We start from the raw sequence: 16,566 nt of genomic DNA, 5'->3' as shown, positions 1-16,566 counted from the left end.
TAAAAGAACTGCACTTAATTCTAGATATCACATTTTAGTTATAAACCAAATCCATCAAAAATAATCCAGGCGAGATATTGGACTAGAAATTAGTTTAATAATTAAGCAACAAGAAACTCTCGTATGAGGAATGGTTGAGATGTTTGCTAGAAAACAGATGTCTCAAAATATTTTGAGGTTCGCATGTAGAAGAGGAGTATATAGAATGAATATTTTCAGGGAGAGCAGAAGGGGGAAACTATGGGAATATATCAGACTTCTGTTCTCAACACAGAATTCCTATTACATGGAGCTACATAAAGTGAGAGGTGATGAGGATGTCTTCGCTAGAAATACAATAGCTGAACTAAATGGCCATAGTTTTCTGTTCCATACACACAGTAGCTGGGAAATTGCATTCTATGAAACCAAAGGTTTTTTTGACAATAAAATGTTATTCATATTCTAATTCCATACATATCAAAATATTCTCAGACTAATGATACTCTTCTGTGCAATCTCATTCAGATTCTAAATTATGGGGCTGATTTCCACAACAGACAATTGCTAAAGGAATATTAGGGATCTCTCTGTTATAAGCCTTCTATTTGTATTGAAAGATATTTTCCATGTTTCTCTACTTTGAAATGACAATCTCTGAATTTGAATCCAAATCAAGGCAGAGTTAATAATAATGTTAGTCACTCAGTCATGTCTGACTCTTTGCGACCTGATGGTCTATAGCCCACCAGGCTCTTCTGTCCATGGAATTAACCAGGCAAGAATGCTGGAGTGGGTAGTCATTTCCTTCTCCAGGGGATCTTCCCAACCCACGGATCGATCCCAGGTCTCCTACATTGCAGGCAGATTCTTTACTGTCTGAGCCACCATGGAAGCCCAAAACAGAGTTAAGGTGTTTGCACAGAAGGTAGGCATTTGTAAGATATCACTACTTCTCTGCCTATGCATTTTTATGGCAATGAGATTACACAGTGGGGTTCTATGTCAACTATTTATAATTAAAATATTTCTTTTTATCCTGTTCATAAGACTCCCTAATCTTTTTTGAACTTCTTAGCTTAACTCTAACATATTCAAATACAAATGGTTTTATTATCATTATTAAAAACAGAAACACCTATTTGTGAATTGGATAATCATAATGGCTATATTTGGCAATGAAGTTATTGCATTAATATAAAGTAATTAATGCAAAGGCAAATGACCTAAGGCTGCAAGTATGAGTTTAATAAAGCTGCAGAATAAAGCCATCTAGTCTGTGGATGTTTAAATTGACATCATACACAGATTGGAATTTCCATCCACCCGTTAATTTCTGTTACACAATTCTGCATTTTTGCATGCTACTCTAGAGGTAAAATTCCCCTTCTTCTATTTCCTCCAATTTTATCTCTCTTATGAAGGAGTTGGTTTATGTTTCTATGAATTAAGTTGTGCTGGTTTTCTTCCAGCTCACATGGTGACCTATAGAAAGAAAATAGTTGAGTTATTTGCATGACCTTTTATATTCATTTTGCATGAAATGAAATCATGTGCTTTTCTTGTAAAAGATACTAATGCCACTCAGCAGTGTATAGGGTTAATTGTTATTTTAATGAGAATGACATGCAGCACTGGGTAAGAATATGATTTTAAAAGCTAAAAGCTATAAAGGTCACATATCAGTGGAGTGGCAAGTTTTTATGGCATATTGCTAGGAACCTGGTCCATTCTATGCTCACAATCATGTTATTCTTTGCCAAGTGCAGGTCATATGTTTTGACAGCAAACTAGAATTTTTTATAGGAAAACATTGTGTTTTAAAATCTTTCCAAATAACTCAGTGTCCGACCACAGGATTGTGTGACTGGAACAACGTTAAATGTAAACAGCACATCAAAGAATAATAGTTAAACTAATAAAGTTGTAAACCAATGATAGAAATTCAGATCAGATTTCATAAATTATCTACGGAGATAATACCATTGGGTAATTCCCATTGTCTGCATGCTCGCAATTCCAAATAGCATGTGTTATAATGGCACAGCCTACAGGATTGTGGAGTATCCCCACAGTCAACAAATGACTCTGAAATGCAGTACCTTGGATGCAGTCTCAAAAAACAGCAGAATGATATCTGTCCATTTCCAAGGCAAACCATTCAATATCACAATAATCCAAGTATATGCCCCAACTAGTAATGCTGAAGCTGAAGTTGAATGGTTTCATGGGAACTACAAGACCTTCTAAAATAATATCCAAAAAAGATGTCCTTTTCATTATGGGGGAATGGAATGCAAAAATAAGAAGTCAGAGATACCTGAGGTAACAGGCAAATTTTTCTTGGAGTACAAAATGGAACAGGGCAAAGGCTAAGAGTTTTACCAAGAGAACACACTGGATATACCAAACACCCTCTTCCAGCAATATAAGAGAAGTCTCTGCATACGGATATCAACAGATGGTCAGTACCAAAATCAGATTGACTATATTCTCTGCAGCCTAATATGGAGAAGCTCTATACAGTCCACAAAAACAAGTCTGGGAGTTGACTGTGGCTCAGATCATGGGTCCTTAGCACAAAACTCAGACTTAAATTGAAGAAAGTAAGAAAAACTACTAGACCATTCAGGTGTGACCTAAATCAAATCCCTTATGACTATAGAGTGGAAGTGACAAATAGATTCAAAGGGTTAGATCTGATAGACAGAGTGCCTGAAGAACTACGGACGGAGGTTTGTGACATTGTACAGGAGGCAGTGATCAAGACCATCCCCAAGGAAAAGAAATGCAAAAAGGCAAATTGATTGTTTGAGGAGACCTTACAAAGAGCTATGAAAAGAAGAGAAGCAAAAGGCAAAGGAGAAAAGAAAAGATACACCCATTAGAATGCAGAGTTACAAAGGATAGCAAAGAGAAATAAGACAGCCTTCCTCAGAGATCAATGTATAGAAATAGAGGAAAACAATAGAATGGGAAAGACAAGAGATCTCTTCAAGAAAATTAGACCTACAAAGGGAATATTTCATGCAAAGATGGGCACAATAAAGAACAGAAATGGTATGGATCTAACAGAAGCAAAAGAAATTAAGAAAAGGTGGCAAGAATACACAAGAAGAACTATACAAAAAAGATCTTCATGACCCAGATGACCATGATGGTGTGATCATTCATCTAGAGCCAGATATCCTGGAATATGAAGTCAAGTGGGCCTTAGGAAGCATCACTAGGAACAAAGCAGTGGAGGTGATGGAATTCCAGTTAAATTATTTCAAATCCTAAAAGATGTTGCTGTGAAAGTGCCACACTTAATATGCCAGTAAATTTGGAAAACTCAGCAGTGGCCACAGGACTGGGAAAGGTCAGTTTTCATTCCAAAGAATGGCAATGACCAAAAATGTTCATACTATCACACAATTGCAGTCAACTCAGTTCAGTTCAGTTCAGTTGCTCAGTCGTATCCGACTCTTTGCGAGCACATGAACCGCAGCACGCCAGGCCTCCCTGTCCATCATCAACTCCCACAGTTCACCCAAACCCATGTCCATTGAGCTGATGATGCCATCCAACCATCTCATCCTCTGTTATCCCCTTCTCCTCCTGCCCTCAATCTTTCCTAGTATCAGGGTCTTTTCAAATGAGTCAGCTCTTCGCGTTAGGTGGCCAAAGTATTGGAGTTTCAGCTTCAACATTAGTCCTACCAATGAACACCTAGGACTGATCTCCTTTAGGATGGAATGGTTGGGTCTCCTGGCAGTCCAAGGGACTCTCAAGGGTCTTCTCCAACATGACAGTTCGAAAGCATCAATTCTTTGGCTCTCAGCTTTCTTCATAGTCCAACTGTCACATCCATACAAGATGACTGGAAAAACCATAGCCCTGGCTAGACGAACTTTGTTGACAAAGTAATGTCTCTGTTTTGTAATATACTGGATGTTGAGTTTTAAGCCGACTTTTTCGCTCTCCTCTTTCACTTTCAGCAAGGGGCTCTTTAGTTCCTCTTCACTTTCTGCCATAACATTGGTGTCATCTGTATATCTGAGGTTATTGATATTTCTTGCAGCAACCTTGATTCCAGCTTGTGCTTCTTCCAGCCCAGCATTTCCCATAATGTACTCTGCATAGAAGTTAAATAAGCAGGGTGACAATATACAACCTTGACGTACTCCTTTTCCTATTTGGAACCAGTCTGTTTTTCCATGTCCAGCTCTAACTGTTGCTTCCTGACCTGCATACAGGTTTCTCAAGAGGCAGATCAAGTTGTCTGTTATTCCTGTCTCTTTCAGAATTTTCCACAGTTTGTTGTGATCCACATAGTCAAAGCCTTTGGAATAGTCAGTGAAGCAGAAATAGATATTTTTCTGAAACTCTCTTGCTTTTTCGATGCTCCAGTCAATGTTGGCAATTTGATCTCTGGTTCCTCTGCCTTTTTTAAAACCAGTTTGAACATCTGGAAGTTCTCGGTTCATGTTTTGCTGAAGCCTGGCTTGGAGAATTTTAAGTATCACTTTACTAGCGTGTGAGATGAGTACAATTGTGTGGTAGTCTGAGTTTTCTTCGACCTTGTCTTTCTTTGGGATTGGAATGAAAACTGACCTTTTCCAGTCCTGTGGCCACTGCTGAGTTTTTCAAATTTGCTGGTGTATAGAGTACATATTCACAGCATCATCTTTCAGAATTTGAAATAGCTCAACTGGAATTCCATCCCTTCCACTAGCTTTGTTCATAGTGATGCTTCCTAAGGCCCACTTGACTTCACATTCCAGGATGTCTGGCTCTAGGTGAGTGATCACACCATTGTAATTATCTGGGTCATGAAGATCTTTTTTGTACAGTTCTTCTGTGTATTCTTGCCACCTCATCTTAATATCTTCTGCTTCTGTTAGGTCCGTACTATTTCTGTCCTTTTTTGAGCCTATCTTTGCATGAAATATTCCCTTGGTATCTCTAATTTTCTTGAAGAGATCTCTAGTCTTTCCCATTCTATTGTTTTCCTCTATTTCTTTGCATTGATTGCTGAGGAAGTCTTTCTTATCTCTCCTTGCTATTCTTTGGAACTCTGCATTCAAATAGGTATATCTTTTATTTTCTCCTTTGCTTTTCATTTCCCTTCTTCTCACACCTATTTGTAAGGCCTCCTCAGTTCTTTTGTTTTTAGTCATCTTACATGCTGGCAAATGCTCAAAATCCTCCAAGCCAGGCTTCAACAGTATGTGAACCGTGAACTTCCAGATGTTCAAGCTGGATTTAGAAAAGGCAGAGGAACCAGAGATCAAAATGCAAACATTCCTTGTATCATGGAAAATGCAAGAGAGTTCCAGAAAACCATATATTTCTGCTTTATTGACTATGCCAAAGCCTTTGACTGTGTGGATCACAACAAACTGTGATTTCTCAAGAGATGGGAATATAAGACCACCTGACCTGCCCCCTTGAAAATCTGGATGCAAATCAAGAAGCAACAGTTAGAACTGGACTTGGAACAACAGACTATATCCAAATCAGGAGGGGAGTAAGTCAAGGCTGTATATTATCACCCTGTTTATTTAAGTTATATACAGAGTACATCATGTGAAATGCTGGGCTAGATGAAACACAAACTGGAATCAAGATTGGTGGAGAAATATCTATAACCTCAGATATGCAGATGACACCACCCTTATGGCACAAAGTGAAGAAGAATAAAAGAGCCTCTTGATAAAAGTGAAAGAGGAGAGTGAAAAAGTGGGCTTAAAACTCAACATCCAGAAAACTAAGATCATGGCATCCGGTCCCATCACTTCATGGCAAATAGATGGGAAACAATGGAAACAGTGACAGACTATTTTCTTGGGCTCCAAAATCACTGCAGATGGTGACTGCAGCCTTGAAAGTAAAAGATACTTGCTCCTTGGAAGAAAATCTGTGACCAACCTAGACAGTGTATTAAAAAGCAGAGACATTACTTTACCAGCAAATGTCCATCTAGTCAAAGCTATCATTTTTTCCAGTAGCCATGTATGGATATGAGAGTTGAACTATAAAGAACGTTGAGCACCAAAGAATTGATGCTTTTGAACTGTGATTTTGGAGAAGACGCTTGACAGTCTCCTGGACTGCAAGGACATCCAATCAGTCAATCCTAAAGGAAATCATTCCTGAATATTCATTGGAAGGACTGATGCTGAATCTGAAACTCCAATACTCTGGCCACCCGATGCAAATAACTGACTCACTGAAAAAATACTGATGCTGGGAAAGATTGAAGGTTAGAGCAGACGGGGATGACAGAGGATGAGATGGTTGGATGGTATCACCAATTCGATGTACATGAATTTGAGTAAGTTTTGGGAGTTGGTGATGGACAGGGAAGCCTGGCATGCTGCAGCCCATGGGGTGATAAAGAGTTGGACACGACTGAGCCACTGAGACAAACTGAACTACAGGATTATGTCTCAGGTAGTGACACTTAAATGGGTGATCAGAGAAGCCTTCCCTGAAGAGACAGCATTTAAACTCAAATGTCTGTGGTCCTGAATAGCCAGAAAGATTAAATTCAGACAGAAGGAATGATTAATGCAAAGTTCAAAAATGGAACTAAAGTGTTTCACTGAAAAGTGTTCCATTGAAAGAAATACAAGCAAGGCCAGGGAAAGTAGAATAATAGAAAAGGCAGGGAGTTGCTCATTATGAGAGCTAAGAGGCCACTAGGAGGTGGATACGGAGTTGGTTTTCATTCCAGGGAAATAAGAAGTCATTAGTGAGGTTCAAGCATGACTGTGACAAAGTTTTGAGTAACTCCTGCTATAGAGAAAGGCTACTATGGGCAAGCAGGGGACCAGTGAGAAGGGTCTTTATGCTGTCCAGTTGAGAGGTGATGGTGGCTGAACTGAAAATCAGCAGAAGTAAAGAGTAGACAGATCTGGCAAAAGTCCTGTAGACAGAACAGAAAGACAGAGGCGGCGTTGCCCATATCAATGTACTTCTTGCAAAGTGAAGTTCAGTGTCTTTTCTTGAAGTCTTTTTTTTTCCTTTCTTGTTACTCTCTCAGCTCCTTTGACCTCTTGAATAAAATTCTTGGAACTAAGATGTAACTTAGAATCAACATATTCCCCTCTGTCTTCAAACAAACTGCACATAGACTCACCCCAGAAGGATAGATGTCCTATTTTATTCCAAGAATTAGTTTGTTTTGGGAATCTATTTCCATAGGAACTGTTGTTTTAAATGTCTCACTTCCACAAATTTTAAATTAACAATTGGTGAACTTAACGATCACTGAAATGTATATTTGAAGATCTTTGGGGGAATGAGTTTTGCAAAAACACACCTAGGAATTGGCGTATATTCTGCAGGAACTGATATCATATAAAAATAAGTGCTAGTTTAGTCACTGCTGATAGGATGAATAAGGGGCCTTTAGTGAGGGCATGGGCCCTCATTTGCAAAAGGCCAGTGGTTCAGAGGAGTCACCTAGCTTTGCTCAGTAACCAAAAAAGATTTAGATTAGAAATCAGACTACAGGAGCCCATCACCACAAGAAAAGACAGATTGGGGCTCAGGCAATTGGTTCAGAATTCCTGGCTGCTTGTTATATAAGGATAATTTCATCTGCTTTTAGGCAATAGAGAAGAAAATCAGTCCCTGCTTTGTGACTGGCCAATCTTTCTTCTACACAGCCTGCTTGGCCATTGTCTGGTTACAGGAGTCTGAAGCATGTGTGAAAAATCAGCCAATTGCTGGTCCTTTCTGCATAGCGACATTATCTTTTCTACACAGAGGCTGTCACAGGCTTCTAACAGAGCCCTATGAATGCCAGAGATAGCAGACTTTGGTTCAAGGGCCTTGTTTCTTTTAATTCTTTTCTTTCACAAATGATTAAAGATAAGTTTTCTTTTTCTTTAAGAGACAGAACCCAGAGAACTTCTAATATGTACATTGAACACTTCCCCCTTGTTTTCCCATATTTCTCCTGAATCCTTAACATCTTGTGCTATAGTTTTCTTGGACTCCTCCTTCTAAGAGTACTATTAGTAATACCATTTTCAGATTATGGATTGCCAAACCTTTCCAAGATCTTACAAATATGAAATGATGAAACCGGATATGTGTCCACAGGAATTTCCATTCTCAATGACGAAATACAGTATTTAGAAGAAAGAATAATGTCTGTGTATCCCCATTCATTTTTGTCTCTCACCTAAAATTCAGAGAAAGAGAAAAAATCTCCTCCAGGGCAAAAGTCAGAACTGAACGTGTCAAGGAACTCAACTAATACTGTTTGCAAGAACCTGATATCATAAATAGCATTGCTGGACCAGCCACCGAGGCTTTCCTCTTATGACCATTGTCACTCAAACATACCCCTAAATTCTCTAACAGTGTTTCTTCAGGAGTGAGTAAGGAGTTGTCATTTGGATCAAGATATGTAGTCAAACACACAGCCTCTACCTTATTTGTAGAGTACTGGACAATGTTATCATTGTCCCCATTGTTAGAGTGTTCATAGGCTGAGGAATCACGTGGGAACGTAAGCTGAAAAGTAAAGCAATAGCACTAGACTAGATAAAAGTGATCAACTGCTAAGAGTACTGGGGAGAACAGGTCTTTCCCCCAAAAATGGGGATCATGGGCTGGTCATCCTCATTGGAACTGAAGTACATGGCCTCAGTCCCTTTAGATGGTGACGTACTCAACCTCACAGAGAGATTTTCTCCTGCTCTTTCTAGAGATCATTCTTCACAGAGCAGGCTTGGCGCAAGGTATTTTATCTGACCTCTGATGTGCCAAAGTCGGAAGCAGAGCAAATCCAGGGCGTTCTGGAGTAAGATTTCTCAGAAACTCAAGGCAAAAATTGGAGCCAAACAGTCAAGAGCAAAGAGCTGGAGCGTATGCCTACATACACACACACACACACACACACACACACACACACACACACACACACACATGTGCAAACGCAGATACACACCCACAGAGACTTGCAAAAGGCTGTCGGCATCTGGGGCCCTTACTGAGAGCTAGATGTCTGAGGTCAGGACACACATAGGATATAGCAGTATGGGAGTAGTTTTACTTGCAACATATTCAGGTTGACTTACCAGAATTCAACTGCATGATTGTGATAATATCCAAACTGAGATCTAGAAATACTACTTAAGCAGTTTATGTTTCCTGTGGGACTTTGCCCAAGGCACATGTTTATAATGGGTAGTTCTAGCCTCTGCAGACATAGTAACATCCCACTGTGTATTTCTGATGCCTCACCATCAGTATGACAGCCCTTGTCTCAGTTTATAGGCCATCAAGTTCCTGGTTCTAGAAATAAAGCTCTGGTACAGAGTAAGGGTGTTCTGGGATAAAGGAAGACTTTCCTGACTGCAGGCTTTGGTTAGATTTGCTTCTGTTTTCCAGGAGTGCCTGTGCCTTCCCTCATCAGAGCTCTAACCTCAAATTATTTTGATATGTGTCTCTTCCACTGGTCTGGAGAGTCCTGGAAAGCAGGAGTTTTCTCACATTTGCTGTCTAATAAGGCCTTGCATAGTGCCTGGCACATAGTAGGATCTCAATAATTCCTACTATTCAATGCTTTAATAAACCTGAATTCTTATTCTTAAAGACAGATCTATTTATTAGCCAAAAATTATTAGCACACGCCATTTATGTGTGTATATAATTCCCTTTTCAGAGGGAAAAGAAAAAGAAGGGGAAAAAAAAACCAAACACTTGGTTTTGAAAGGTTTATTTACAAAGACTCTGTGTACACACACACACAAAGGATTAGGAGACTAGGTCTAGATAGGGCTTAACTAATTGCTAAGATTTTATGCATTTCTCACTGTAATAAAATTTATAAAATAATTTAATCTATGTTAATTTGAATAGTATGGTATATTTTCTAGACCCTGGTTTTTGATCATCACTCCCCAAAAGAGAGGCTCTCACAATATTTTTGTTTCTAATAACACAACTTCATTATCTCATTATTGGGTGGACATCAGGTAGAATATATTGAAAACTTAGAGCTTTTTAAAGGAAAGCTATGTGGTTATAGATGCTGCTTGTTTGCGTCTTCCCATTTTATACATCTTGCTCATCCCTGGTCCCTGTGGGCAGCTGAATGAAAGGTCAGGTTACTGTCAACTGTGAGAAAGGCTGTTTCAGAAATGTTTCCAGCTGAGATCTCCCAGGAGGTGTCACACCTTGACATGTGGAATAAGGTTTTAGGGAGATACTCTTAAAATTCATATGTAAATTTTACCCCATGTGATTATATGCACGTGTGTGTTATATTTGCATGAGTATATAAGTGTATGCATATGTTTATGTGAGAGTATATTAATGTACGTATGTGTGTTCTGTGCATGTTCATGTTTGTTTTGTGTAGTGTGCATGCTTCTGTGTGTTGTATGTATGTGCATTTCATATGTGTTTAGCTGTACATTTGTTGTACACATAAAGAAATATATATGTGCTATGGGTATGTGCTTGTGTGTGGCAGTTTTGCATTTTTTTCCATATATGCTCATGAAATGAAAGAGAAAATGTGTCATTATCTGTGGAGAATACAGCCTCAAATTAAACAGATTAAAAACAACCTTTCCTAGTCTGTCAGAGAAAATGTTGAAGGGTTTTCAAAAAGGGAAGAAAATCTCTCGGGCAACCATATCTATATTTGCATTGCTTGTTTCAGAATAAAGACCAAAAAAAAAAAAAAAAAAAAAACACATCCATGCCACACGCTTCTGACACAGAGTCATATTTTGAAAAGCGCTGGTTGGTAGCACCTCCGTGATATGCCTGCCTGTGACATTTTAAGATCACAAATTGCTGCTAGGAAACACTCCCTCTTTTCATATTTACACTTAAAAAACCTTTTCTTCTTAATGGTTAATTAGGTCACTAATCAAAAGAAGCTCTTAAGAGGAAAATGAAATGTTGACATTTTGCAATTATTTGCTACTGTGAATAATACATAAACATACTACTTATGGAGAAAGCAGCTTTCAACCTCTTTTTCTGCCATGAAAGCTCCTGTTGACAGTAGAATCCCTATGCCGTGGGTCACAGGCTGCCACACTGCCTTCGGCCCACGTTGCATTCACTTTGGGTCATTTATGTGTCATTATACTGTGTTTTTCTCAAATGCAGAATCACTGACTAAATGTGTATGAGGGTGTGTGTGTGTGCATGTGTCTGTGTGTATGCGTGAAGAGTATTGTTCTTGTCTGTTTCCAGTTATATCATGAGTGTTAACACACTGGCACTCCATGAGGTAATTTCAGTAGAAATTCCCTTAAAAACATTTTAATCAGAAATAGATGGTATTCTAATAATTCTAATAATTTTTCCCTGAAGCACTTCCTGAATTCTTCAGCACCAAGAATGTGACAAGCTCTAGGAATGTGAAGATGGCTGGGACATGGTGTCTGCTGAAGAGGAGGTGACATGAAACACCCAGCTACACTCAGGAACTGTCTTAGAAGAATATATAAAATATTCAGGATCGCATTTTGTGCTTCCTGCATCTCAAATGATTTTTTCTTTAACCTTGCCTCAAACTTCTAATCCATCGGCAGGACCACCACCAATGACTTCACTCCCACAAAGTCTCCATCACAAGCCTCCTTTCCTCTAAATCTAGTCTTCTTTTCTTGTGGGTTACTCATCCCCAGGATTATCACCTACATGCTGTGAAGCCAGCATCCCACCCTTCTCTTCACCTTCACCACCACCCAGCTGGATCTATCCTGGATCATCATCTTCTTGCATTACTGTGTAGTCTTCAATCTGCCTCCCTGACCTCCAACTTTGCCCTCTTGCTGTATGACATTTTGGAAAATGTAAATTAGATCACATAAATTACCTCCACAAGAGGTTGTAGGGTGAAAAAGTAAGTTCTGTAAGTCTATTCACTTGTGTTGTCTCAGTCGCTCTCATTCTAGTCTTGCGTCATCAAAAAACATGGGCAAAGAACACAACCTCTTAGCAGTTGTGATGTTTTCTTTAGGTTATTGTCATAGAACACCATAAACTAAGTGGCTTCAACTAATAGAACCGTGTTCTCAGTGTTCTGGAGGTCAGAAGTCTGAAATCAAGTTTTTGGCAGGCCATGCTCTCTCTGAAGTCTTCTAGGAGAGTATCCTTCCTTGACTCTTCCTACCTTCTGATACTAGCTGGAAGTCCAAGTGTTTCTTCGCTTGTAGCTGATCACTTCAATCTCTGCCTCTGTCATCACATGATCTTCTTTCATTGTGTCTGTGCATAAATGTGTTCTTTCTTCTTTTTGTAAGATAGTCATTAGTAGATTTAGAGGCCTACCCTTACCCAGGGTGACCTCTTCTTTACTGAGCTAATTGCACTTACAAAAACACTATTTCCAAGTGAAGTCACATTGTGAACTTCTAAATGGTTGTGAGCTCTTTTTGTGAGGACACTGTTCAACCCACTACAGTAATGACTGAATCCTTAGGAAGACAAGTGCATTCACAAACATGAGCTCATTCAAACTCTCAAAGGTTAGATATTCTCATTTTCAAAAGGGACATTGTACATACCTACCTTCCTCCTTGAGTGGTGATGGAAAATTGAATGAAACATTTATGGAGATCACTTGTGCACTACAAGGGTCTATACATATATGTCAAATGCTTTTATTATAAAGAAAACATATTGAGATATATACTTTTGGGATATATTATTACATACAGAAATACAAAATGAAATACTTCTGCATGTAAAATTTTGTATGCAACTGATTATCTTAAATTGTGTATTCAACTAGTCTTCCCTGGTGGCTCAGATGGTAAAGCGTCTGCCTACAATGCGGGAGACCTGGGTTCAATCCCTGGGTCAGGAAGATCCCCTGGAGAAGGAAATGGCAACCCATTCCAGTACTCTTGCCAGGAAAATCCCATGGACGAAGGAGCCTGGTAGGCTACTTCTAGTATATTTTCAAATATATTGATTAGTTATCGATGTTTTATAAAATTGGAAGGATTTTGATTATACTTATATTGCCACATTTTAAAGATGAGGCAACTGAGCAGAGGAAAATTAAGTTATATGTCCAAGCTTGTCCAGCTCATTGGTTGCAGAATGAGAACCCACTTTTCCTTATTTCTGAGTGAAACAAGGAGGGAATATAAGGAGCCAAATGATCTGATTGGCCCATGATTGGAGACTGGTCTCAATCTCTCCCACTTGCAGATATTCTGCCGGGAGTGATGTCTTTAATATAGGAGGCAGCAGGTAGATGTTGGAATTTAAAAACCTGATTTGACATAGAAAACAAACTTGTGGTTGCCAAGGTGAAGTGGACTGAGAGAGGGATGGAGTGGGGATTTGGAGTTAGCAGAGGCAAACTATCACATATAGAATGGATAAACAACAGAGTCCTATACAGACCAGGTAACTATATTCAGTATCCTATGATAAACCATAATGGAAAAGAATATCGAAAAAATAATGTATATGTATAGATGTATAACTGAATCACTTTGTTTTAGAGCAGATTTACACAACATTGTAAGTTAACTATAATTCAATAAAAATAGACTAAAATAAAAAAATAAAAGTTGATGTGAATTCAACTGAGATACTGACTCATCACAATACTGCTTTTGTTCCTCAATCTCAGTTGGCTTTCTCAACTGTCAAATGAGAAAAAACAATATTTATTGATTGAATTAATGTAAATATTATTTGTTTAAAGTGAATGAATAACACTTATTAACTATGTGAGATTAACTATACATACACATTTATATAATTTTTTATACATACACACACACATGAGATAGTGCAGCAAAAGTCACATTGACAAAGGAGAGATGAAGATGATGATGATATGACCAAAATAACAGAGAAGTGATCGTGTTTTGGGGAAGCAACTTTTTTTTTTTCCAAAGGAGTTAATGAAATGCATATAATTTGACCCTGATGGGTCCTTTGTTTATGTCATTTTATGAAATTTTCCTAACAACACTAGATAACAAACATTACAGTTTTACAGATGAGAAAATTAAAGATCAAAACATTTAAGTAAGTTGCCCAAAGCCACCAATTTAATTATGCACTAAAGATGGATTTCAAATAGACGTCTGTCTAAGGGCAAAGGTTAGGATCTGTCTTGGAGCTGATATATACAGGCGGCAAAATATTTAGGGGTGCAGTAAATAGAATTACAGTATTAGCAGAGCAGTTATTTATAAAGCCCTGTTGACACCCAGGCACTGATGGACGAGTCAGTAAATGCATGCTTCTGCACCGGGCAGTTTCCGGACAGCTTCCAAACTCAGATTGTGCCTTCTCTCTGCCTCTCGGGATGATGGCTTGATTAATGAGCTTCCATTCATAAAGCCTCCTGATGAGGAATGTGCACCATGGCTGTAAGTGGTAAGTTATATCATTGTTTGGATTCACATTGAGACATGCCGGCAAAATCTCTCCCCCTGTGGCTATGGAAATGGACAGATGATACCATCAAATCTGTGGATTCACACTCCCAAGTCTGTAGGCTTATCTTAGGGGGCCACTTTGAGCAGAAGTCAGTTGGATTCCTTGCTAGATGTTACATGTTACAGTTCTCTATGTTTATTAAGTATTTTCAAGATTATATCTTAACTTAATCCTTTCTGAGTCTTTGGAATTCATTCTAATTTATCTCACAGATGAATGAAACATAGCAGAATTTTTTTTAAAAAATACGATTGCATTTGTTTTCTCTGAATATTTTTGATTTGGGGCAGAATCTAAATAGGAAGTAGCATTGAAAAATATACATTGCCATATGTAAAATTAGATAGCCAGTGGAAATTTTCTGTATGATTCAGGGAGCTCAAATCTGATGATCTGTGACAACCTAGAGTGCTGGAATGGGGTTGGAGGGAGGTTTAAGAGGAAAGAGGCATACGTTCCTATGGCTGATTCATGTTGATGTATGGCAGAAACCAACACAATATTGTAAAGTTATCCTCTGATTAAAAATGAATAAATTAAAAAATCAACCCCAAAAAAGAGTTAAGGAGGATTGAAAAAATCATGGGTGACCTTTCTACTTAAATAAATTTTATTCAAAAAAAAGAAAAATATCTTTGAGAGATATAAAGAAAACTATGGAAAAACTTAGGTATACTCTCTGGGGTTTGAGCTTCAGTGAAAAATTAAGAAAGGAATAAAGTGTATTTGTTAGGTTTTCAGCATCTCAGGGTTACACAGTTACACAGGGTTACATCTCAAGGTTACACAGCATTTGTCTGCCAATTAGGCTCAAATACCTAAGTATGTCTACAGAACTGGTAGAAAATAATTTTTCTTTAAGTTTTAGCTGATTTTCTTTTTTGGAGTACTAAACAACTTCCTTGTTTTTTAAAAATAAACTTCTTTTTAAAAGTGCAGTAGACACAGTACAAATGAAAGCTGGCTATTGGTTCCTTCCAGGTTTATATTTCTGTGAGTTGATATTTTTTATTATTCAGGAGTTTTTCAATAATCCTCTGACAATGCACAGCATACAATTTCCAAAGAAAGAGTCAGAAGTATTTTGCAGAATAAGATATGCTAGCTAATAAGACCAGTTACAAAATTTGCCCATTCATTTATTGATTTTAAAATATTTGTGGGGCAACTATCATATATGAGAAGAGATGGTAAGACTAGTAGGTCTGGAAAAAGTAAAAATCCATAGAAATCTCAGCTCTAGGAGATTTTTAGGGAGATATATACAGGCATGTTCTCATTTTATTGTCAGATAGACTGCATATAATATGTGCCACATGAATAGGACTCATAAAACATACACTGGAAGAAATTTAAAGAATTCACTAAATGATGTCATGAAACCATCTGGTAAACCAGTAAAGTCCCACTCTGTAACTCTGAAAAACTTATAACCCTGAGGTCCAGTTTCTTCAGCAATAAAATTAAACTATATCATGTATGTAAATAAATGGTAGCTTTTTTCCTGACATATAGTATGTGCTCAACTAATACTAGCTTTCTTCTGTTTCTTTCTCTTTTACGTTATTTAAACTTAATTGAAAGCTCTCTATCAGTATTAATACCATAAAAATGCTATAGACTTTTTTCTCTCTTGTTTCTTTTCAATTGGAGGATAATTTCTTTACAATGTTGTGTTCATTTCTGCCATGCAGCAACGTGAATCAGCCATAGTTATACATATGTCCCTTCCCTCTAAAACCTTTCTCCCACCCTCTACTTCATCCTATCCTTCTAGACTGTCACAGAGCACTGGGTTGAGCTTTTTGTATTATACATAAAAATGCTATAGATTTCTGAAGGTAGAAACAAATTTTTTTATATTTCTTCCTAGCAACCCACATAATATGAATTGCAGAGATAAATGTCAAAATGGGCAACTGGAAAATATTTGATGATAGATTGACCCGATGATTTTCTCTCCAGTTTTTCTTTCATTATACTTTTCAGTATGTATTCCCTTTTTAGAGTGTCATTATCTCATCCTGCATATTTGACCACATCAGGAAAGCACCAGGTAGGCACATTGGATTTATTTCAATAAATTATTTCCTTTAAGTCCTGTCTCAGGGCACAGTACAATAATAAAATCACAACCTCTTTTTAGCT

This window comes from Dama dama, chromosome 27 (assembly GCF_033118175.1).
Source record: "Dama dama isolate Ldn47 chromosome 27, ASM3311817v1, whole genome shotgun sequence".
Taxonomy (NCBI): domain Eukaryota; kingdom Metazoa; phylum Chordata; class Mammalia; order Artiodactyla; family Cervidae; genus Dama; species Dama dama.
Note: the sequence above shows the minus strand (reverse complement) of the source record.